The following is a 23,324-nucleotide window of genomic DNA, read 5'->3' on the forward strand; positions in this document are numbered from 1 at the left end:
ACCGCATTAGTTCAGTTGCGCTGGAGCAAATTAGTGATGTTTCTTGATAATGAATTAAAGCTGAAGCATTTATGATGTTTCCCGTTTGGGAGCCCGTTCAGTTCTCCCTGCATGATGCCTTACTCTGCTACAGAGACATATGAGAAGTCTGTCTGGGCGGGAAGATTTACAAATCCTTTCCCCTCCTCCCAAAATATCTACCCTGCATGTCCCCATTTTATGCCTCTGCATGGTCTGGGGTGTGTTTGAGCTCTGCACAGTCTGTGATGTGTTTAGTTTCCTCAAGCCCATGTGAGAAGGGCTGTGCTAGTTGTATAAACTGGGACCTGGGGGATGCTCAGCAGTTGACCAGAGATAATTCAGGAAATCTGTGGGGGAAACCAGCCACCACACCCCTGACCCCCAGGTGAGAGATTGCATCATTCCAGAGCATCACCTTCTTCACTTTGTCTTTCCAAAATTGTAGCCAAGCTATGTCCATGCATGCTTCTTAGATGAGGGAGTCATTTTGGGTCTTCCTGTAGCTGCCCTCCTCTCCCCTGCACACCTTTATAATTAACCTCTGAACTCTGGCTAATCCAAGGATTAGCACGTCACGGGCTATTGGTGAGGGCTCCCACCACCCTTTGTGCTTTCCTGGCATCCTTGAGAAACTTGCAGGGGGGTCTGGAAAGCCAGGGCCCCCAAAGGAGGGAGGAGGTTTGTAATGGATGGGGGACACTGGGAGCCTGGCAGGAGGAGGGAGCTAATCCTTGGGTCAGTGCAGCTCACAGTGATCTCCCAGAACCTGGGGAACATAGCAGGGAGGCAGCGAAGAACCTGGGTGCCCCAGAGAGGCCTTGAGCCGAAGGGAACTGTGGCAGCCACTTTAGCAACCCTACTTTGGAGCCTTCTGTAGGGCAATGCACTGCATAGTTAAGGGGAAATCTGGCAGGCTTTTGGTGAAAAGTATCAATATCTCCTTTATCTGCAGGTGAAGGCAAGGGAATAGCTGATGCCTTTTGGATTAGTGTCTCCCCTGGGACCTAGCTGTGTATGTCTTCACGTAAACAGGGAACTTCCTCATGGGGTTTGTTCAATCTAATTTGTTCTCCTCACGGCTTCAGAGGAACTCCAGGTCTGCGGGTGAGCAGGGCTCTGTGCTGCTGTCTCAGCCTTCCTCTGTCTTGCCCATGCCTCCCTGGAGGTTCCTAATAGCTCCAGGTGACCAATTTTCTAAATTCATATTTAACCTAATAGAGGCAGTGCAGTGACTACTGTCATTTTATTTATCCCTCAGGATGAAAATTCCTAGCCCTGATGAAACATGCATCAATCTGGTCAGTTTAGCCATGTGAGATGTTTTTTTACCTTCAAGATACCCATTGTGTAATGAACTTCACTGTGGAGGTAACAGAAATAGTGATGGAGTCATGCTGGGATTGTGACTTTAAAAATGTGGGGGGTTGGCCCAAGTTTAGAAAGACACTGCAAGGGACCGTGACCCAGGAGATCAAGGCTCACAGGGGAGCAAAGGACAATGCACAGGGAACATCCCATGAACACTGGCCAAAACATGCAAAATGGACTTTGTTGCCAGTTTAGCTGGCACCTCAGTGGCTGTTAATCTCCTTACCCTAAATACCTGCCAGTCTTCTCTTCCTGATGAAACTTGACAGACTGCTCTGGGGTCACCAAAGCTGGAGGGAACAAGTCCTCACCATGCTGGCAAGGCCTTGGAGGCTGGGTGGGGCAGGTGTCTCTGTAGGGGAGCAAACTCTCTGGAAAGGCATGTGGGTTTGCAGTGTTGCAGGCTGTAGCTTTCTTTCCACCCTGGAACAGAGGAACAGCACTTTCTCCTGCCTGGGAGGAGACAAGAAGAGCTGTGCTCTCCCTGGTGGGTGGGAGATTGTTTGGGGAACAAACAGTGCAGCATGAGCTGGCAGCTCTCCTTGTTATAGGAGAAGTTTATGGAAGGGGGGCACTCACCCTGATTTTGTGCATGGTACCTGATACATATAGGTAGGCTTGGAGAGGAAGTGCACGATAAGCTCACGTCCCCAGCATGTGACACATGGTGTGTGTACAGGATGTTTGGTTTCCTGGTGATCTGCTCCAGATGTGGCAGGAGTGGGGAAATGTAGAGACAGGCTTTGCATTTTTTTTTTTATTTGATTACTTGTCTATCTCCTTCTGTCACTCACACACTCATGGTCCTGGCTCTGGCATATGATAGACTGAGCCCTGCAGGCCCCAGCCACCCATGGGCCATGGTGCTGTTCCTTTCTCCAGTAGCTCTGCTCCCTGCAGTGGCTTTGCCTCTTCTGTCCCTGACCTCTGCCCTCAGTTCCTGCCTCTTGCCTGGGTCCCTGTCATTCCTGGAGTGAGACCTTTCTCCACCCCCTGCTCCCTCCACTCTCCCCTAAAGGAGGAGCATATTTTCCTGCCTGAACTTTTGAGAAACGATCTTGTTCCATCTGAGATTTGCCTCGGGGAAATGCTTATTTTGTCCATTAGCTGCTGATGGATGAATGGGCAGAGTGAATCCACATGAGGAGGACAGGACCAGGCTGGGACCTGATGCTGAATGTTCATAGATATTCATAGAATGGTAAGGTTGGAAGGGACCTCTGGAGATCATCTAGTCCAACCCTCAGCACAGCCCCATACGGGGATTGAACCCGTGACCTTGTCATTAGCAGCACCACACTCTACCCAACTGAGCTGAAGACACTGTCCCAAATCTGGGACATGCTGAATTATCTTCTGCCTGGAGGACTTCAATACTGAGGCAGCACACTTCAGATATGATGAGAAACAGAGCATTGTGCTTTGCAAAGGCAATACATCTCCTAGAAGAGATGAAAATTTTGAGCTTTGGAAGGATGAAGGACAAGGGGTCCGATGTGAAGATGTATGAAGGATGTCCTGGAGTGCTCCTTCCACTGCAATCTAGGCAGAGTGGACAGCTGTCAAGGCAAGAAAGATAAATCAGAGGAGTCTTTCCCTCAAATCAGACAAGCTAACTTGGGCAGAAAGATGCCAAAAAGATGACAGAAAACTGTAGAGAACAGCCTGAGTCAGGGATAGGTGGGGCTAGTAAGTGGTGCAGGGGACTTGTAAAGTCCAGAGGTGAAGAAGAGTGGCAGTGAAGCAGGATGGCTGCAGGGAGGGGAGATACTGCATGGCTGAACAGGCATGCTGGATGTCAGGAAGCATGAGACCTTACCCCAAGGGAGGGCTGGGTTCCCACTGTCTGCACCACTGGAGGCTGACTGGACTGCTTTTGGGTCTCTCTTGTACTGCAGCTCCCTGACTGGAGAATGGACTAGAGGGAACTCAGTGGGACTTACCATCTCCTCATTCGTCCCAGTGATGGTGGCAATGGGAAACAATGGGGAGGGAGAGGTTAGGAAATGTTACAAGGTGCAAGTACTGTGGAGGACATTAGACCCTGCTCAGCCAAGTTTCTGTGATACTAAGGGGAGCCCCAGGCTTGTATGCTGGGCCTCAAAGCAACACCTTGTTTGTAAATACTATCTGAAAAAGAAAGGCAAGAGGGAAGGCTTCTGAGAATACTCCTACTTTACCCCAATCGCTGGGTGTTAAGAGAGCTCTGGTCTGCCCACAGGCAGGGTGGGCTGGGTAGGGGGAAGCCTGAGACATGTCACTGGGGAATCCCCCAGCTGCAGAGAGGAAAGCTGATGGGAAAAGGCACCGCTGGCTTCTGTGAAATGTTTTCATTCATTGCAGTCCAGGCAGGAACTGATCCTGGTGAAAGGCGGCGAGGGGATGTGTTTCATTCCCAGCAGAGCCAGCGGGGGCTGGTTTTGATCAGAAGTGATCTGGCGCTGGACCTCAGCACTGCTGATAACTGCAACCTGCTGCCTTAAGTGCCTGGAGGAGGCTCGCTCTTGTTTGCATTTGAAAAGGCCTCCTGCGCTCACTGTGCTCAGTTGAATAGGTTCCAAGGCGGCTACTCTCCTCTTTTTTATCATCGTTATTATTTTTTAATAAAGTTCCCTGATTAGCTTCTAAAGCTTGAGGCTGAGGGGCCAGGGAATTCATTTCCTCTCCTTGGCCACTCACAGTGATTTCCACGCCAGCCCAGAGCTGCAACGAGAGGGGGGATTCAGCACCACAGCTCTGAGCGGGGAGGAGGAGGCAAAGTCCAGGACACCAGTTCTGCATCACAGGTCATTTCCAAACCTGCCCCTACACTGTGGTACTCTTTACGATCTGTCAGAGAGGCCATGGGTTGGAGGCTGTGTAAGGGGGCATGGGCTGAATATGGTGTGAGGAGCCCAGGGATGGGATATTCATGCATAAAGTGGAGCTCATTGTTCAGGAGGGGAAAAATATTCATCAAAAAGCTGGATGTGAGCAGCCCAGGACTCGGCCAACAAGTCAGGACTCACGGACTTGTGCGCTTTTTTCCCAGGAGTGTAGCCCCTTGGGTTAAATAGAATTAGGGGAACAGGGGGAAGCATAACATTCTTCGCATGTAAAATGTGTGTGGGAAAGTGTCTCATCCTTTCCTTGACTTTATTCTCTTCTGCTTCTGCTGTGACGCATTTCTCCAGTCCTGAAATACCATATGATTATTAATAACAACTGTGTTATTAGTAACAATAATTATTAATAGCATTGGTATTAATATTGATGAATAATATCTAGTGTTATTTGCAGAACTGAGGGCACAAGGAACCAAAGTCTGCAGAGAGGAGACACCAGATTACTAGCAAGACACCATCAGCTCTTCTGTTTTTGCAAGCTTCTCCATTTTTTTCCTTCTCCTCCCACCCCCCAAAAAAAGGCTTTTCCTGTCCTCCTCTGTGTGCTGGGGCTGTTGGAGGCCAGTGATGTGATGTCCCACAGGGAGGCTGGTGGGTTATAGGAGCTCAGGTTGGGTTGGACTTGGGTCCTTGGTTGGCAAAATGCCACTATGACAACCAACCAACCTGGGGAGAGCTGCTTTCAGCATATCCTGGAGGAATTTGTTCACTGTGAGAGGATACAATGAGCTAGAGGCTTGTTAGTCTATAATCCAGACTGAGAAGGGATTTAGGACAGCAATTTGAGTGGAACAAAGAGGCAGAGAGGAACGAACAGAAGATGCTTTGGGTTCCTCACAGAGGAGTCTCAGTCATGCTGACTTGCTCAGAAAGCCTCCAGCAGACAGAGGAAGAGATACAAGTCTGAGGTTAGCAATAGCCAGGGACCTGAAAGGACATGTGTTCCCCAGGGTTGGTGCCCTGTTGGGGCATACAGAGCATGGTCACAGCCCTATTGATATTTTCCTCTGCTGATCTCCAAGGCAGAGGCAGAGGCGTGAAGAGAAGATGCCTTGAACTGGAAAATGTCATGTGTTAGGGCCATGCATTACAGCAGCTGGGCTCTCCAGAGTGAAGGCTAGTGATAGAAGCTCCATAGGGCTTTTGTGTATGTTTATGAGTTTCAGTGCTCAGCAATCTTCTTGCAAGCATATAATGTTAGGAAACTATAATCCATGTTGCTCTAGGCTGCTGAATATTCAGTGGTTCTTAATCTTCACTAATTCTCTTGAAGAGCCTGAAGGTTCCTAGATATTCCTGCTTACTGGGACTGTAAAGGGACAGCTTCATATTCACCTTTTCCCTTTCTTCCTCTTTGCATTTCCACCTAAATGGAAAGCTACTTTTGGCTGTGTTTCTCACTTGCTGCAGCATCTCATCTTCCTGCCCTGCTTTGGTCCTCAGCTGGCTTCAGAGAGGAGCCATCCATTACTACACAATTCTTTGCTTGCTTTCCTTTTGCGCAGGTCCTTTTCTCCCTAGCTGACATGCTGAAGATAACATAGTTCTCCCACCCTTTTCTTTACTCCCCTTTCCCCTTCATTGTATGTATTTTTTTCTCTCTCTATCCCTGTGATTGAAAACTTGGCAGGAAATTCAGAGACACATTCAGTCATTAAAATGACTACCTCAAGAAAATGTCAGAGCACAGCTTGAAGTGAGGGATGGGGGGATGTGTTCTCAGCTGATCCCTATCATTTCCACATCAGTTGTGAATTATATTCCTTCTCTTGTTAGCATTGCCCCCTCTGTTCGCCCCAATGAACTTGTGGTGCTCATCTATGCAAGTGAGAGATGAGACACCCTCTGGGACAGCCCTGACTTTTTTATTGGAAGACCGGTATCAGCAAGTGCTTTGAGGAGTCCATGTAAAAGAATATAAGTGGGAAGCAGTGGCTGGAGATTCAGGGATAGATTCTTTGTTCTGGGCTCAGTGTTCTGGTGTAAAATAGTGGTGGTGCACGGGTAAGCATGTATATTGCTGGTATTTTGGAGTGTGCATGTCTGTTCATGTGGTGAGATACTGCTCAGGCAGAGTTAGATGTACCTCTTGGGTGTGCTCTGTGAAGGCAGAGGTTATGTCTTCCCTCACTGCTCCATCCTTCCTTGTCTTGGTGCTGCGTCCCACATTCAGAATCTCGTGGCCTCTTTGGGGCTCTTGGGCTCAAAATGATAGGAAAGGAGGAAAAACAGAACACTTCTGAAAAGTGCATGGCCTCAAGCCGGTGAGCACTGTGGCCTTACAAGTAGCTTGGAGAGGAAATAGTGGCAATGGGGTGGTTGAATGAATAGTGTAGAGAAGCTCAGAGAGGCTTCAGTGTGTCACAGCTTTCAGTCCAGGTTGAAGGGGAAACAGACTGAAATGAAAAAGGTCCAAATTCCAGGCACATAAAAGCAGTTGTCATGCAACCACAGTACCTAGCCAAACAATAAATTGTAGGGTATATGTAATATTTCTAATGGACCAACAAGTAGCATTAGCCAGATGCTTTATGAAGTACCACATGTGGTATAATTTAGCCACCGAGACAGGATCTGCAGTGACTTTGGTCAGGATTGAGCTCTTAAGTTGAGTGTCATGCTGTGGACAGCGAGGGTGAGCTGAGTTTGTGCAGTCGGGAGAAACCGAATGCAGAGCAAGGGGTGCTGTGAAGAGCAGATGCACAGAGCTCCCCTGTCATGGCTGGAACTGGTGCTCCAAAAGTGACCTAGCTACTCCTTTCTAGTGTGTCAGGGAGACAGAATACCAAATTAGATGAGCTCTACTGTTTCTGTTTGGCAAGAGGTAGGATAGCAATCAGTGATCAGATCTGGCATGGCAAGAGATCATGCCCTCTTCAGGTTCACTCACTCCATCTTGGTGCAGCTCCAGCGGTGCTTTCACAGCGTGGAGCTGCTGGATCTGGCTGCACAACAGCTCTGGACTAGGCTGAGTTTTGATGTGCCATGTTTTTGTTTCTGCAACTCCCCCATGAGATCTCTTTCAGGCCGCACCCGAGCTTCTCCGTGGGTGGTGCAGATGCTAGACAGCATTAGGTCTGGAGCATGTATGAGGCAAAGCTAGCAGTTTCCTGCTGAGATTGCTCAGGCTTGGGCTTCCTAGGAGTGAGGTGCCACAAGCAGGTTGTTCAAAGCAGGTCTTTCAGAAGCCCAGAGGATTCCCTGTCCAGATAAGACAGATCTTAGGAATGACAAGAACAAGCAGTCTTTATAAGTCATCCTGTCCCCTTATTCTCCAAATGTGTGGATGCTGGCCAGACCATCTGAGGTTGGCTCATTACTACTCATAGTGTAGAAGTGCCTCGTGGCTTCTGTTAGGAAATCTTTGGTGTCCCCCATGTGGGATCTTGGACAGCCTCAGCTCCCTCATTGACTTTAGTCTTCCACCAACATGCTTTAAAGGAGGCCAGACTGGAATGGTTAGCTGCAATGGCCCTTGGAAGCCACCATCTCCCAAGCGGAAAGGAGCTTTATGATCGTTACTGGAAGCTGCTGTGTCTGAGTTACCAGAAATAAACCACTTCGACTTGAGGCCAAGTGCTTGCAGACCGCTGTGCTTCCTATTTGGTAGCTGGGCCACCTTCCTACTGCCTTTGCTTCTTGACAGGGAGAAAATGCCATCCACTGTTCTTGCTGCTTAGAGTGAGCGAGTGACTGGCAATGAGGCAGGAGGACAAAGGTGGTATCTCATATGAAGGCTTCTATTAGCTTAGATTTCTTTCTTTCTTTCTTTCTTTCTTTCTTTGTTTCTTTCTTTCTTTTTTCTTTCTTTTTTCTTTCTTTTTTCCTTTTTTTTTTTGGTAGAAGTGCCTTTCTGGGAACTTCTGAATTTCAAAAGAAGTAGCAAGAACAGATTCATTTGTTTCACAGGCAGTTGCAAGGCTAGGGGGCAGGAGGTAGCTGGAACGAGGGGGCTCTGTCCGCAGCCTGGGAGCAGGTGATGTGTCCCTGAAGAGGCATGGCAAGAGAAGGGTTAGTGGTAACTGGCTGAATCATGCCCTCTTTAGGTTCACTTACTCCATCCTGGTGCAGCTCCAGTGCCTGAAACTTGGCCTGCATGAGCTTGGCAGGGTAAGTGGCTCTTGGCCAATGCATCCTTGCCATTTTCCTGCCTATCTTTGATTTTAATTAAACTGCAAGTCTATCTCAAGACCTATTTGTTGACCTGATCCCTCTCAGGAAGCATGGTGGCTGATGCCTACACAGTTAGTAGCTTTCTTTTTTCAATGCCCCAGGGAAGAGGGGCAATGACAGTCAGCCCTAATTTACAGGGGTAATTAAGACAAGGAGGGGCTTGTCTCCTGCATGCTCTGAGTCTGTGGCAGAAGAGTCCCCTGGATCCAGTGCTTTAATTATAAATTGCTATTTTCTTGCCTAGTCTGTGGGAATACCTGATGGAGAGGGAAGGGCTGAGCATAGTGCAGGGATATACAGTGTTTTTGTGTGGCTCAGAGCAAAAAAGCTGTGACTGGTACCACCTCTGTATTAGGAAGGAGTGTCATGTGACAAACCAGGACTCTTATAATTTCTCAGAACCTGGGGACAGGGGCACACTATCCTATTTACTACAGCCCCAGTGGGCAGCCTTGTGTGTACTTCATATCTTTACTCTTAGGCAGACCAAAGGACTGAGGTGGTGACTGAGAGCTTTGGATCACTGCTAGAAGGGGAAGCTGAACTGGGAGCAGTTCATTAAACTGGAGTGAAAAACACAGCACTGATGACAGCAGCAGAGACAGAGCTGCTGTGAGACCCGCCTTTTCCTTGGGTTTTCTCTGTGCTTCCATGCCCCATAAGATACATCCAGCCCATTACTCGCTAGGAGAACAGCTAGGCACAAGTTGCTGATGTTCGCTGGGATCTAGCCACAAGCAGGCTGTGGCGTTTTCCCTGTGCCTACTTCTGTGCATCCTCCCTCCATGCATTTCCCTCCAGGGCTCCCTCGCTGGGCCTTTGAACTTTGTGGAGGTAGAGACCTGGCACCAGAGCCCTGTGGCAAAGGCCCGGGGCTGCCAAGCCTGGCAACCTGTTGGCAACACATTCCCCTTGCTTTGCTGTGAATGCAGCTGGCCCAGCCTGCAGTGAGGCCAACAGGCCGAATCCACCAGCTTGGCCGGCATCCTAACCCCGAATAACACAGCCAGTTGCCAGGCAGTGCCTGGTTTTCTGCCCTGGAATCAGAGGGAAGGAATGTGGGTGGCTCTGTGTGCTGAGGCTATTGATGCCGTCATGGTTGGTGCCGATTGCCAGCCTGGCCTGGCTGGGAGCTAGCATGGACCCTTCCCACGAGGGCAGATGAGCCCAGCTTGGCTGTACAGGGCAATGAATCTGTGCTGGGGCAGTGCCTGGCTCTGGTGCAGGTTGAGGTGAGGCAGGAGGGTATTTTGGTGCCAAGCACTGCCTCTTCCCTGCTCTGCCTCACACTTAGTATAACCTCTGATAGCCTACCTTGCAGGTGGGGGTGGTATACCCCATCTGTTCATTCTTTGGAGCTGGGATGATGGTCTCCAGCCTGGGGCCTGCCAGACCAGGTCTTCTGCCAAAGGACCTGTTTCTTTTCATGCCATGCTCTTTCCTGAAGGCCTGAGGTCCATTAGGAGAGAGGGTTGTGAGCATCACAGACTGCTTCTGTGACCGACAGCCTCCTGTTTACTGTCCCCCAGCCTCTTCTCTCTAATGTGACTAGAAGTGTCTGTAGTGCATGATGATTTTTCCCTGACATTTGGCAGATCGAAGCCTTGCTTTCTGATGGGAATGCTTGTGGGTATTGGGCCATGGGACAGTCTGACTTCTTGTCCCGGAGCAGGAGAGAGGCGAGGGCATAGTCCTTGAGTGCTGTGCACATCACAGCCAAAAAAGGAAGAGGGAGTTTCCCAATCTGGTCCCAGCAGAAGGCGGCAGCCATTTTATCTTCATCCTAAAAGATCCCAGGATAAACTCTGGTTTCTCCCTCGTGACTGACAGAGGACATAGGAACATCTTCAAGGGATGCTATCCACTTAAAAAAATCTGCCTTCTGTTTCAATGTTGTTTCCATCCTATTGCTGAGCTGTAAGGTTCCCAAGAACCCAAGAGTGGAGAAAAACATTCATACTCTTCTCCTGGTTGGGTTATGCAATGTGTGTCAGCACTTTGGGTGCAATCAGTTTTGTCTGGTCAGTGAGTTTCTTCCGTTGTTTGTGTGGGCCGTTCACAAACCTTTGGGGGAGAATGAAGCTTTTTTAGAAAGTGGAATATATGACTGTGAAACCACAAGTGTGATGGTGGGTCTTGGGGATGGACAGAAGCGCCAAAACAGCTTCTAAATTTCAGGATATTAGTCACCATCACTATCACTTTTTCTGGCACTCTGCTCCCTGCTACACAGCTTTTCTCAGTGTCCTGATTCTCCAGAAACGGTATAGGATTTTGCAAGGACCATGCCTTCCTCCGTATCTGTACAATTCATAGTACCTTACGGCTGCTACTGTGACATAAATTGTACCTAAAATAACTGCAATATGCTCGTTTTGGAAACAGACTAGAATTCAAATTGACAGTTTCCCTCTATACTTAGTACTAAAGCCACAGGTCCTGAAAAAGCTCCGGTTGCTATGAGGCTTAACATGCCTAAGCGCCCATAAATGTTTGAGGTATGATATTAGGAAATACTTTCCCACTACCAGGGTAGTGAACACTAGAGCAAAGAACCTTAAGCATGCAATGGGAACTCCTTCCCATGACGTTTTCAGAAGAGGTTAGACCAATATCTCTCAGGGATCATCTAGATAGCGCTGATGATGCCTGAGCAGGGTCCTTTTCATGTCTGCACCTCTATGATCTACCCTGCTTTCTACCCTAGAAAATGAGATCCAGTTCAATGTCTCTATTTCCATATGTGGAAAGTGTGCTCTCTGGTTCAGGTTAGCCTACCACTGGAGCCATCTGTAGCCATGCTCTGCCAGGGGTCTGCTACATCAGTGACTGAAATGTCTCCTGGGAAGGGCTTCTTAGTGCAGAAGACAAATTAGGAGAGCAAAATAAAAGAGTCACAAATGTGGCTTATGTACAAGACCTGCTGCAGTGGTGCTTATTTAAGTTTGCAGAAATTTCTGCAAATGTTCCCCAACATGAACTATCCCATACATCTCAGTGTGCTATTAACTCCAGGAGTCTCAGCTCTGATAATGGAAAGGCATCAAGTTCTACCACAACTGATGGGCTGGGCATGATGGAAAAAGGCTAGACTGAGCTTTCCTGCCAGTGCAGCCAGTTACTGGGAGGGATGTATCCTAACAGAAGCCTGGGGTCAAAGGATCTGCTTTTGCAACCTAGATAAACAGGATTCCGTTTTGCTTCCAGGAAGGAAAATTATCCAGTTACTGTTATTTCCAGTTTATTTAAGATTGCAGGGGTAGGTGATATCATATAGCATACAAAAGCAAAGGAGGAGAACACTTCTTTGCATAACCCTTGATTAAGCTGTGGAAATCCCTGCAGCATGATTCTGTGGATGCTAAAAACTTTTGAGTACTAAAGATGACTAGTTGAACACACAGAGGAAAAGTCCACCAAGGACTATTAGACCTGAAGGCACAATCTCTGTCCCAGGAAGTCCTGAATCACAAATACATGGAGCCTGGGAGAGTTTTCAAAGGCAGTATCACTGTATGCTTGCTCTTCTTATATTCTCCCTCAGGCATCTGCTATCATCCAGTGTTGCAGACAGAGTACTTAGCTAGATGGATGTTCACTTTGACCCAGTACAGCTGTTCTTATAGTCTTACGTGTGTAGCCAAAGGGAGGCTGTTGTTGCCTGTATAGTTTTGCCTGTGACTAGCCTTGTCATGATCATAAATATTTAGCAGGGAAAAGCTTCATATGGCCAAAACTACATCCTCCCCCCTTTCCCCTGTGAAAATATGAACTGATTCCCAGGCACAGACTGTCGTGATGCTGATGCCAGAGCATGCGTGTTGTGTGTCATCCCAGTGAGTGTCCAGACCTGGAGGTTCACAGGGCCAGATGAGAGCTGGCAATGCCAGGAATGTGGCTGTTCTGGCAGAGAGCAGCAAACAACCTGCCCCTTTGTACAACCACACTTAAACTGTATCTCCACGCTCACGTTGAGAAACGTGCAAAGAGGGAGATGACCTGTGGGAGGTCAAGAGTGAGAGGTCAAATGGCCCTTTGGCATCTTTACCTAAACACTGTGTGATTTGTGCACCATAAATTCCCTTGGGAAGAAATTGCACAGAGCTCTGATGAGGACAGGAAAGGGAGATGCCTTGCACAGGTCTGCAGTAACCCTACTTGATACTGCAAAGGAACTGGTACTCATGTCTTAGGAAGGATGAGAGAACTACTGAAGTAAGAAGGCCCCCATTAGGCTTTGAGTCCTTTGGCAGCCTGTTTGGTTATAAGCACAGCTGACACCAGCCCCAGGTGCTGTGATACAGAATCCAGGTTGATGGAAAGGCATACTTCATGTGAACTGTGTATGCTGGGGTTCAGGGCTTTACAAGGAGCTTCCTCAGCCAAGTTTGCCATGGAGGGCTGGGGCTTGGTATGGAGATGCAGGGACAATGCCTTATTTTGAGATGCCATCTTGAAGAAATCCTCCTGAGCAGTGGCTCCTGTCCTACCCACAGTACATCCTTGGAAGCAGGGCTTGGGTCCACTTGCAGAGAGTCACTTTCGAAGACTCCTGAAGGAGCTTCTGTAGTGGAAGAATCTGCTACACTTCTCCTCCTTCCCATTTTGGTTGGTGCTCTCCTTTGGGGTCCACAGCAGACACAGGAAGATTTTTTTGTTACACTGCTTTCCTTTTTCTTGTATTTTCAGAAGAGATCAACCAGCTAAGCAAATAAGAGGAATTAAAAATAAAAGGAATTTCTAGTGGGACACTTAGAGAATATCTTTCATAACAACTACTAGAAGGTTCATTGCCATGAAATAATGGTTGCTGGTCCCACTGCAATCAAACCTTGTGTCTCTAGCAACCTGGGTGGAGAGCTGACAAGAGAGCTGTGTCTAGCACCTGAACATCCTGATGTGGTAGTCAATGCAATGGTGTCTCAGCACTGCCGAAGCCCTGCCAAAGAGATTCTGGGGTTGTGCATCCAGTCCCTGCTCCCCTGGCATTGGGAAGAAGTGAGGAGAGCCCCCAGGATGGGGCAGGCAGGGATGGGCAGGTTCTGGGAAAGGTGTGAGGCATCAGTCCCTGTGCTTGAGCTTGGAGGGTCTCCTAGCCTCACAGCCCCTCCAGCACACACAGAGGGGAAGGGAGCCATGTGGCCAGTGTCCCACCTACACATCCCTCGCAGGCATACACGCAGAGAAAATGCTGTGGACAGGGATGGAGCCAAGTGACTTCCCTTTTGTGCCAAAACCAGGAATTCTGTTAACTGGAAAAATGAGCCAAATGCTGACAGGGTGCAGTGATCAGTCAGGCCCAGCGCGGAGCTGTTTGGGCTGTGCGGCGCAGTCTCACCGGTCCTATTTTATTAGATGAGCTAAACTGGATGTGAACCAAATCTTGGCTCTTTAACATCCCAGTCCCCAGTGGGCAAGCGGTGCACCGCAGCTGCTCCATGTCAGACGGCTCGGAGCAGCCCCGCGTTGCCTTGCCTGCGCATGGTGTTCATCTGCCACGTGCCATCTTGCGCCGGGGCGCCGAGCTCTCCGGGGAAGGTGCTGTCTTATGCGTTTGTGCAGCTCCTAGCAGAGCTCGGATTAAGCAACAACGATGCCCGTGTGGAGGCCGGCTGGGCAGCGCCAGCCCTGATGGTGCATGAGACCCATGGGGCTCCAGGGGTGTCTGTCCAGTGCCAAGAAAACAGCCACAGAAGCAGCTGCCCCCTCTTTCCCGCACTCCTGGGGGCACTGCCCTCTGGTACCCCCAGCCCCTGGGACTCGCTCCCAGGATGGGGCAAGGAAACGGCAGCTCCCGGCCCCCGCTGAGCGGAGGGACACGCTTTGGCACACAACGGAGGGGCTGTGTGACCTGCCTGCTCCCAACGTGGTTGCTATAGGAAAGGGAAGAGGCTGGAGGGAATGTGTGGGACCTATTCACACCCCCAGCCCTAATTCAAAGTGTCCCTGAGGTAATGTTTGCCTGGCTCGCCATGATCTTGCCTGATAAAGGGGCCTCCTAAAAGAGGGGGAGGAAGAGCTTGAAGTGGTTGGGGGAAGTATTTGCCTTGAATGCAAGTAACATGTAGAAGTGGGGAGGTGGTGGGGGGGGGAGGGATAAGAAAGGGCCCTTTGAAAAACAGGGAGGTGAAGAAAATTGCCTGCGGGGCACCCGGCTGGCCCCACGGGAGCTGGAGCGGGGCTGCGAGTGCAGGCTCCCCGCGCCGGGCTGGCTGCGCCTGGGGATGCCAAGGCGGCGGCACATCCGCTCCCTGCGGCACGGCTGCCTCCTCTGGCAGCAGCCCCCGGCCCACGGTGGGACAGCGAGCCCCCCGGCCGAGGGTGTCCCGGGAGCAGCGGAGGTGGCTCCCACTCAGCCTCGGAGCATGGGTCGGGGCAGGGGATCAGCGCGGATGTTGCTGGCAGGAAGAAAAGCAAGGATGAAACGTTTTCCGAGTGCCAAACACCGTGGCAGACGTTGGCAGTGGTAGACAACACTCACTGGTGTTGATAACAGGGCTGCCCCAGGGCGAGAGGACTCGTCCGTGTGTCTGTGGCCAGGAGTTTTGGAGGAACTGGAAGAAAGTGCAGTGGTCTTTTTAACTGAGGAGACTGTCTTTAACAGTAGCCAAGTAATGATATTTTAGAGGTGAAGGTACAGTTGTACGAACACCTACGATAAGACTACAAGATGACTTGTGCTCAGTGGTAACTTCAGGCTGAATAAGCTCTGAAGCAATTGGGTTTGTACAGCTTTCCACAACCCATCTTTCTTTCTTTCTTTTTACCTTTCTCATCTTGAATTTCTTGTTATTCAGATGATTACTGTAATTCTGCTTTTGCACAGTCGGAATGCCATATGGAGAATGAGTTTTGTTTTGGAAAATCCCTTCGTGTGTGTGTGAATTCTGGGAAACAAAAACAAAATTCCCATTACCTAAAAACAATCAAAGCAAAACTGCAGTGATCCTGCAAACACTTCCCTGCACAGACTAGCTCTGGGTGGAGAGCAATTTTGGCAAAGGGAAGGCACTGGCCACCTCTTAAAGTTTTACAGCTGACCTTAACAAATGTGCTTTTYGTACGCTTAATATTTTCTGTGACAGACCTGATCAAAGAAACAAGACAAGGACATTGCTGCTGTTGGGATAGTTTGCAAAATGGAGGCTGCATCCAAGAGTAAGAAGCAAGAGGCCATTTTCAACATCGCTAGCGGGGCCCTGCAGTTTCCTCCCCTTGCTGGCATTTCACACACTTCTCTGTGCTCTGAGGGAGGTGGCAGCATTTGGACTCTGAAGTCCGAGGAAGTAAATCAAGCCCAGAGAAGAGCTGTGGGGGATTTCGGAGAGGCCTAGCGCAGATGGGCGAAGGGATGAGCGATAACAGCGGCTGAAGGTCAGCGTCCGGAAAGGTGGGGGAAGGCAGGCTGTAAGGAACCGGCCGGACCGTCCGTTCACAGCGCTGTGTTTCAAATGAATTGCGACTGTTTGGCCAGGAGGCTTGAAATTAGTGGGCATGGCTCCGTGGAAAGCTCTTCCCAGTGTGCCACAGGGGTCAAAAGAAAACAAAAATGGGAGTGGGATGGAAGGAAAAAAAAGCAGTGAATATTATAATGGCATTTTCTCATGGGAAGGGAGTATAGTCTACAGCTCTGGTAAAAAAGAAACAGAGGGGGCTGGGGCACTGCTATTGAGAATGGCTGGGAGCCTGGGAAAGGCACATCTATAATGAGAGAGGGAAAAGATGAGAGTGATTTTGGAAAAGAAATGTTGTCATTGGCTTCAGCTGGAAGGGCAACAGGTCCGTGCCTCCTCTGACATTTATACGGCACCTATCATCACAGGACATGAGTAATTTGCAAAGAGACCGGACTCTAAACAGATTATGAATATGGTTTCTATACACCTCTGCTTATGCTGAGAAAAGGATACTTGGAAGTGGGTTTCTCTAGCTTTCTTATTTCAAGGAGTAACCCGTCACTGGGGGAAAAATGAAGCCTTTATGTATGTTATAGAAAAAATTTTAAAAAAGTCAAAATGCTTGGCTGATGACTTGGGGAGGAGAAATGGTATGTAGAGAGCTGACTTCTGGACCTCAAAGGGTAGCAATATTGGCGGAAGGGGCAAAAAGCAGTTGCCTTTGTTTGAAATTTAATAACACTTCCATGATCTTATCCCCCTCAGTAGCCTTTCCACAGATGGCCGCCTACCAGCTGGGGAACGTTGCCCCTCAAGCAGAAAGGATATGCAGTGCTGCAAACAGGGAATCTGGGACTTACTGCAAGCTTTGTGTTTCATTTCAGCAGCTTGATTGGGGTACTGGCATGGAATCAGATTCTGTTGATCCTGTGTTTGTATTTACCAAATACGTGTCTCCAGAAATTTTCTGGAATTTCCCTCTACAAGCTGCTCTGATGGATGATGCAGGCTGCATCACGGAGGGTATAGCTCTCATTCATATGCTGAAGGATTTAGAGACATTTACAGTTTGCTGTTGTTTAAGCTCGAAGTCTCCTGTCCCTCCTATTTTTGGTTCATTTAATAGTGATCAAAGGATGTTTTTACTCTTGCATGAAACTGTTTCTTTAAAGTCTGTGTTGCAAGTGACCTAGTGAGGCTGTGCACTGGTTCTGAGCCCTCTGAGATCTCCCATGGCTAGCATGGATTAAAAGAACTAGGTCAGCTTTCTAAACTATAGCATATATGATTCTGCTGTTCCAGCTGGACTATCTGTAAAAGCTGGAAAAGAAAATCAGAGTCCTGGAAAGAGGTTTTGCTGGATGTGTACTTCCCAAAACTCCCTTGAAAAGCAATCCAACTATGCAGGCTGGAGTGGAGAAGCTTCAAAAGGTTTTTCCTAAATCAACCCAGCCGGCTGAAATCCACTGGGAAAGCTGTTGAGAATTTTGTTGAGATAATGCAAAAAGCAAGCAAGCAAAATGGAAGAAAAGGCATTTTCCTACATAGTGTCATTCCCAGCATTATTTGACATGAAGTAGTGCACAAATAATTATGTTTCTCTTTCGGCCTTGGACACAGTGAGGAGAACTACACCTTCCAAAGAAAAGTTATTCTTTCTGGGATAGGGCAGAAAACTGTTCATGTGTGCATAGCAGCACTGCAAAATGGCTTAGGATGAGAAAGAGAAAAGAAGTTTGCAACCCATTGAAACTACTTCTGGGTAACAGAGAGGCAGAATAAGGCATGCTGCAGTCCTAGACAGAAAACACGGGCAGCAGTTCTGCACTGACCAGGCAGAGGAACTTCGTGATCTCATGCACTTTTTCTATCCCTAGCTTCTATGTAATGATGCTGGTCACTCAAGCCAGTCTGGAGTCTATCCAAAACAACATCCTGATGTTATGGCAAGTGCTCAGGGATCAGACCACACGTGATGAGTACCCCAGATTCACATTTGCACTGGGAAGATGCTATTGTTGTGACCTCTGCTGTGCCCTGGGAAAGTCGCTGAGCAGCAGCTCACAGGAAGGAGAAAGTTCCCTTTCTCCAGAATCAGAATTTCCTTCATGATGGTTCATATAAGTCCTTTCCCTCTCTCCTGTACTGCACAACTTACCTCACTGTAGCAGGGAGGGATCAAAAAGCAGTGTGGAAATGTCACCTATGCTACCAACCTTGCTGTGCCAGTACTGAGGCTGGTACACCGCTATTTTGCCCTCCCCCGTGAAATACGTCTTTCTACTTCTGCCCCTCGCTGCCACTGCTCACTGCGCTGCCCGCCTGGCCCGCACTGCACCAGCCTGTGTAACTGCCCGCTGTCTGCAGGACCAGGCAGCCCTGGCACAGAGCTGGCATGGCAGAGCAAACTCCCCCACGTGGGAAATTTCTAAAGAAATAGCTTTCTGTAAACCACAGTTTCATTTAACTAGTCTAAATATATTTCAGTTTCAAAACACGTACTTAAAAATAACCTACAGAAATATTTATTTGGACACTAAAAGGAACTTTCCAGCTCTGATCACAGGCTTTGGAGATTGAGTCTACAGCCCACTGTAGAGCCCGCAACTACCTTCCTGTTCCGTCACTCATAGTTTGTTATTGAGTCTCTTGTTTTGAGAGTTTGAGTCTCTTTTTCCTTAAGTTATCTTGCTTCACTCCACCCTCACTCAGAGGCTCAGAGGGCTTTGCTTTAGTGAGGTCAAGACTGATATTGCAGGATAATTTTTCTCACAGTCACAGTCACCATAAGGCTCTCAAGAGCATCATTTTTTTTCAGGCCAAAAGGGAGAATAAACTAGGCTAAACTAGGAGAATCCAGCTACTCTTGGGTTGGAGCATGGTGCATGTTTAGGAACTTCCTTCATCACTTGTTGCCCTTGTGTGCTGTTCATATGTCTGTCTGCCTTACATCACATGCTGCTCAGGGCAGATGTCTGCTTTTGACAAATGCGTGTCAACATTGTACAGTGGGGCTGAAGATCACGGTCTGAATCTTCTAGATGGTTTTGCAACAAAAATGCAGTAGTAAGCATAATAATATATCCTCTTGCCTTGTGGTTTTCATCATGGCTTGTTCAGTACTATCAATACCTTCTGCTGTGGCATTTCAGCTATTGGAGGGAGAGGAAGTGTACCAGCCACTTTCCCTAGCCTTAATAAGGCATCACAATAAGATCAAGCCAGCAATCAATATGGCTTTGCGTCATATGGTAGAGAAGCAGTCATAAAGGTCAGGACAAAGGTTCACTGATAAGGACATGTTGTGCCACGGGTCTTGGCTTTTCCAGGGATATCCCTGTAACCCAGGAATGTCTTCTAGGAGGCTTGAAATGTCTCAGTTTTTCATTTCAGCAGATTTTATTTTTAAATCACAACACGATGTTTATTCAGTACATATTGCAGCATTGGTGAGAATTCGTTCTGTGTTTAGCAGGAACAAACAGCCCAGAAGAAGGTGTGCTCACTGTGATGAAGGGTATTTGGATTTCAAGAAAGGTCAGATGAGGGTAAACCCCATCAAAGTCGTGTTAGCATTCAGTCTTCTTCAGTGCTATAGGAGGAATTGTACTTAAAATTTGAAACTACCAGAAAAGTTCTGCTGCAAGAAACATACTAATGTACAGGCAGTAGCTGGCTTTGGAAACACAAACACTCAATCAAAACTTGTTCTGAGATATCTTTTATGGGGGCAGTTTGTGACACTTTAATGTGTCAGCACCAATGAGTCTCTGGTTTTGATTTTCAAAGTAACATTCAGCACCCTATTGGTATGCTAATGATTTGCCTCTCTCTCTCCCCTGTATTTCTCTTTTTATGCAGAGGCTGGAGAGGGCTATGTGGGTGAGTATTAGTGTTTTTCATCAAACTATAACCTAAAACTTTATTCAAACCAGTGTAAACAGACTCTAGGTCACCAATTAAATGCAACTAACTCTGAAATGTCACACAACATCATTTAAAATAGTCTAAGCTTCAGGCTTGGATTAAGACCTGAAAACACAGGATTAAATTGGAAGCTCAGATTTCCTTTAAAAAAGAAAGCTTCCTGCCCTCTAACTGCATAGAAAAGATCAAAACCTTGAGCTAATCAGAAGTGATGCAACAGCTTCTTTTTGGTCTGAGGCTGTGGTTCAGTGCTCCAGTTTGGCTGGCAGTAAAGATGGGCAGAGGTTTCTATCCCTAAGCATTCGCTCCTGCCCCTGTGCTGCCATTTACTGCACCTTCAGTTTTGCTACTGTAGTCATCTACGAAGCTGTACTGTGAGTTGAACCAGTGAATGAGTTACAAAAGTCCACAAAATTTGCCTTCATTTTAGAAGGACTGTTTAAAACCAAACTATTCTAGTGCACTGGTTCTCTGTGTGACCATGTACCCAGATGTAGTTGCATTGCTGGGGGCAGAGGAGAGGAGGAAGGACACACTGCAGCACAGGGTCAGGAACTTGAGGCTGGGCAGCAGCTTTGTAAGCCAGCTTTGCTGTTGCTGAAAATGTGTCATTGATCTGCCCCTGAGACAGCAAGAAATTGCAGCATGGGATCAGGAACAAGCAACCAGGCATGGGAGAGGTAGGGAACTTTTAAATCAGCTTTGTTACTGGAGAAAAAGAACCCAGACCTAGACTCTAACATAATGACTCTGAAAGGTATCAGCTGTCCCGCTCACCTCAGTTGCATGTCATCTCCAAGGCTTGATGAGAGACTCAAGCAGGCACTCTTGCAGTGAGGGATGTGGGGCAAAAGGACTGCACAGCAGATGGCTCAGCTCCTGGCAAGTAGTGGGACTTAGGGTCCTGGGTAGCCTTAATTTGGTCCCCCATATACCACTGGAAATAAATAGTTGAGACAGCAAATGTTTTAGTAGAATTCAGCTAAGGTGCTGGGTTTACAGTCCAGTCTTCATGAAAGGTGCCTTAGGACCTCTCATGGTCACAGGTACTCAGGGCTTCATTTGCATTCCCCCTGAGAGGGTCCTTTCCATAGCATGCCTGTTAGTGGCTATGCTGTGCTGTGGGGGCAGTGGGATGAGGGGAGGTGTGTGGTGACGGGGATCCATTAATCAGCAGCCCCACTTGCAGCAGGATGTCACGAGTCCATGAAAATCGCCCACCTCAGTGCAGTATTCCTTGACCCTCCTTAGCTTTCTCAGGAGATGAGAGCTTAAACTTGGCATACATGGGGACTGTAGAAGGATTAGAGGCATTTTTTCCTTCCAAACAAGCAAAGGGAGTTGCATTACCTCTGCATCTGGTATGAGAGTGATGCTTGTGTTGGAGAGAGTAATCCCCAGCCATAGCAATGATGGAGCTCCTAGGAGCCCTGCACCAAGTTGACTGGCTCCCATTGTGCTCTTGGAGCCTGTGAGACCAGGCCAACCAGCACACCAATTTTACACCAAGCCAGTAGAGGTCACAGTAGGTCCAACAATTTCCCCGTGCCCTCCTCCCAGCCCAGCCTGTCTACATAGCTGAAATAACTCACCACTGATTGACTGGTATTAAACCCTCTTCCTACGGAACAGCTAAAGCAAGTCCAACAAATCCAGCCTGCTATCTGCTTTCCTTGAAGGAAAAATTAGCTGCAAACACTCTGGTGAGTTGAGACATGGCCTGATCATGACTGTCTTCCCCAGCATGTTCTCTCATTGCAGCTAGTGTAAGATATCTTGGTGGTAAAGTCAGTCATGAGGGTGTGGGCATATTTTCGTGCTGTCATTTCACAGCAGGAAAACACCAGACGTGTGAGCATGTTGGGCTCCCTTATCTTCTCAGACCTCTCCCCTTCATCCTCCCCATGCCAAGTTTATTGCCAGCTTGGAGGACGTGCCTGCTGCCCTAAGGTGATAGGGCTTGCAGGGAATTGAGTTCATGTCTGCCTGTGCTGCATAATCCACATACCAGCCATTGCTCTAGGAAAATTGCCTGAGCCTCTCTGACCCATAATCTGAGTGGATCCCTGTTGTCCTGGGCTCTCTTGGAGTCTTCCACAAGAGCTGGAACATTCTCCCAGAAAGAAACATATGCTGTATAGGCAGGCAGGCTTAAGGTCAAGCAGTCCATGAATTACCAGCTCCATGAGGAAATTGCTGGCATTGCAAATGCAAAACCAAATTTGTAGCTCTTTATACAGAGATATTTGGGATTCCCTTCCACAATTTCCAACAACAGTATCCTGGGCAGGGAAGAAGCTGAAGGCAAAAACTGTATTTTCCTGAAGTAGATATAGGTACCAAACCCTACACTGAGGGCAAGATCTGTACAGAATTAGGCTGTGGCTGGCTAGGATTTCCCATTGGGAACTGGACCTCTTGCCATGGTGCCATCCTCGGTGGGACTTTCTTGGTGCAATGCCTTGATGGCTTTGGAGCTCCCCACAGCTATAACGTGTTGCACTGCTGAGTGGGCTGGCACCAGTAGAGCCTGAATGCCCAAGCTCTGGTTTCAAAAGCATGAGGTGGCTGTTTGCTGAACCGGGAGAGCAAAGTATATTAGCTGGTTCATAAAGGTCTCTACCACTGGAGGGGGACAAAGCACCTCGATGCACAGGTAGGTCCCCCCCCACTCCTTTCTGGAGAAGACCCTCCCATGCCTTAGGGCTTTCACCCAGTTCAGCCTGGTGGATGGGCCACTGCTTGTAATGCCGCACCCTTGAGTGGGTCATCGTGGGATTGTGCTTTTAGCAGAGGAGGGGAACCATTTGGCAAGAAGGGAGCATTTCACACAATAGAAATGAACCACTGGCAGCCGAGCACTGCTTAGCCTGCCACCACGGATGTCCCAGCCCATCTGGGAAGGGGAGTTGTGAAGGGGCCCAGAACAGGGGTAGGGCCTGGGGGCTTTCTGGAGATGGGCATAGAAAGAGAGGCCTGTGAGTTCAGGTGCTGTCCCAAACCTTTTTATAGTTTCAGATGTGCTCCTGGTGTTCCCTGATTTCTGACTGCTTCAGACAGGCCATTCCTGTTGTCTTTGACCCTTGGAGGGCCATTCACCATCTTTCATATTAGCCTATGGCTTTAATTGCTCTAGGAGTGTTATATCGTTGCAGTGCCTGGGTAGAGGCCTATCTGCAGATGCTTTCTACAGATTCAAGGAGGTAAGTCCTGCGTGGAGGAGCTGTGTCAGCAAGGCTCACTGCTGCATCAAACTGGCCAAGATCATCTCCCTTGGGTACAGTCCAGCATAGCTGTCATTGAGGCTGGTGGTGGGCCCACCTGCTCTGAAACAGCTCTTTTGTGAAGGCTTGTCTGGCATGGTTTTCTGCAAAAGCTGTCCTAACGCGCTGTGGGATCCCACTGTCCTGAGCAGTCTGTGGTGGTGAATTTCTCCAAGGAAAAATTCTCTGTTCTCAGCAAGAAGGGGAGATCACGTGAGCGGCTCACGCCTCTATCACTCATCGGGCTCTAGCTCTGCTTTTTGTGCCACATTCCCGGCTGGTGCCAATGG

At 48.4% G+C, this 23,324-nt stretch overlaps 1 long non-coding RNA gene across 1 annotated transcript; it reads right to left on the bottom strand.

Annotated features, from left to right (window-relative positions):
* Positions 1-19,287: 19,287 nt before the first annotated feature.
* On the bottom strand, positions 19,288-21,514 carry LOC146600652 (uncharacterized). The gene is made up of 3 exons (XR_014897712.1): positions 21,364-21,514; positions 20,549-20,708; positions 19,288-19,349 (listed from the first exon to the last, which is right to left on the bottom strand). It is a non-coding gene; the product is annotated as an uncharacterized LOC146600652 (long non-coding RNA).
* Positions 21,515-23,324: the final 1,810 nt, after the last annotated feature.

This window comes from Rhea americana, unplaced genomic scaffold, assembly GCF_003343005.1.
Source record: "Rhea americana isolate MKP2758 unplaced genomic scaffold, rheAme1 scaffold_119, whole genome shotgun sequence".
Taxonomy (NCBI): domain Eukaryota; kingdom Metazoa; phylum Chordata; class Aves; order Rheiformes; family Rheidae; genus Rhea; species Rhea americana.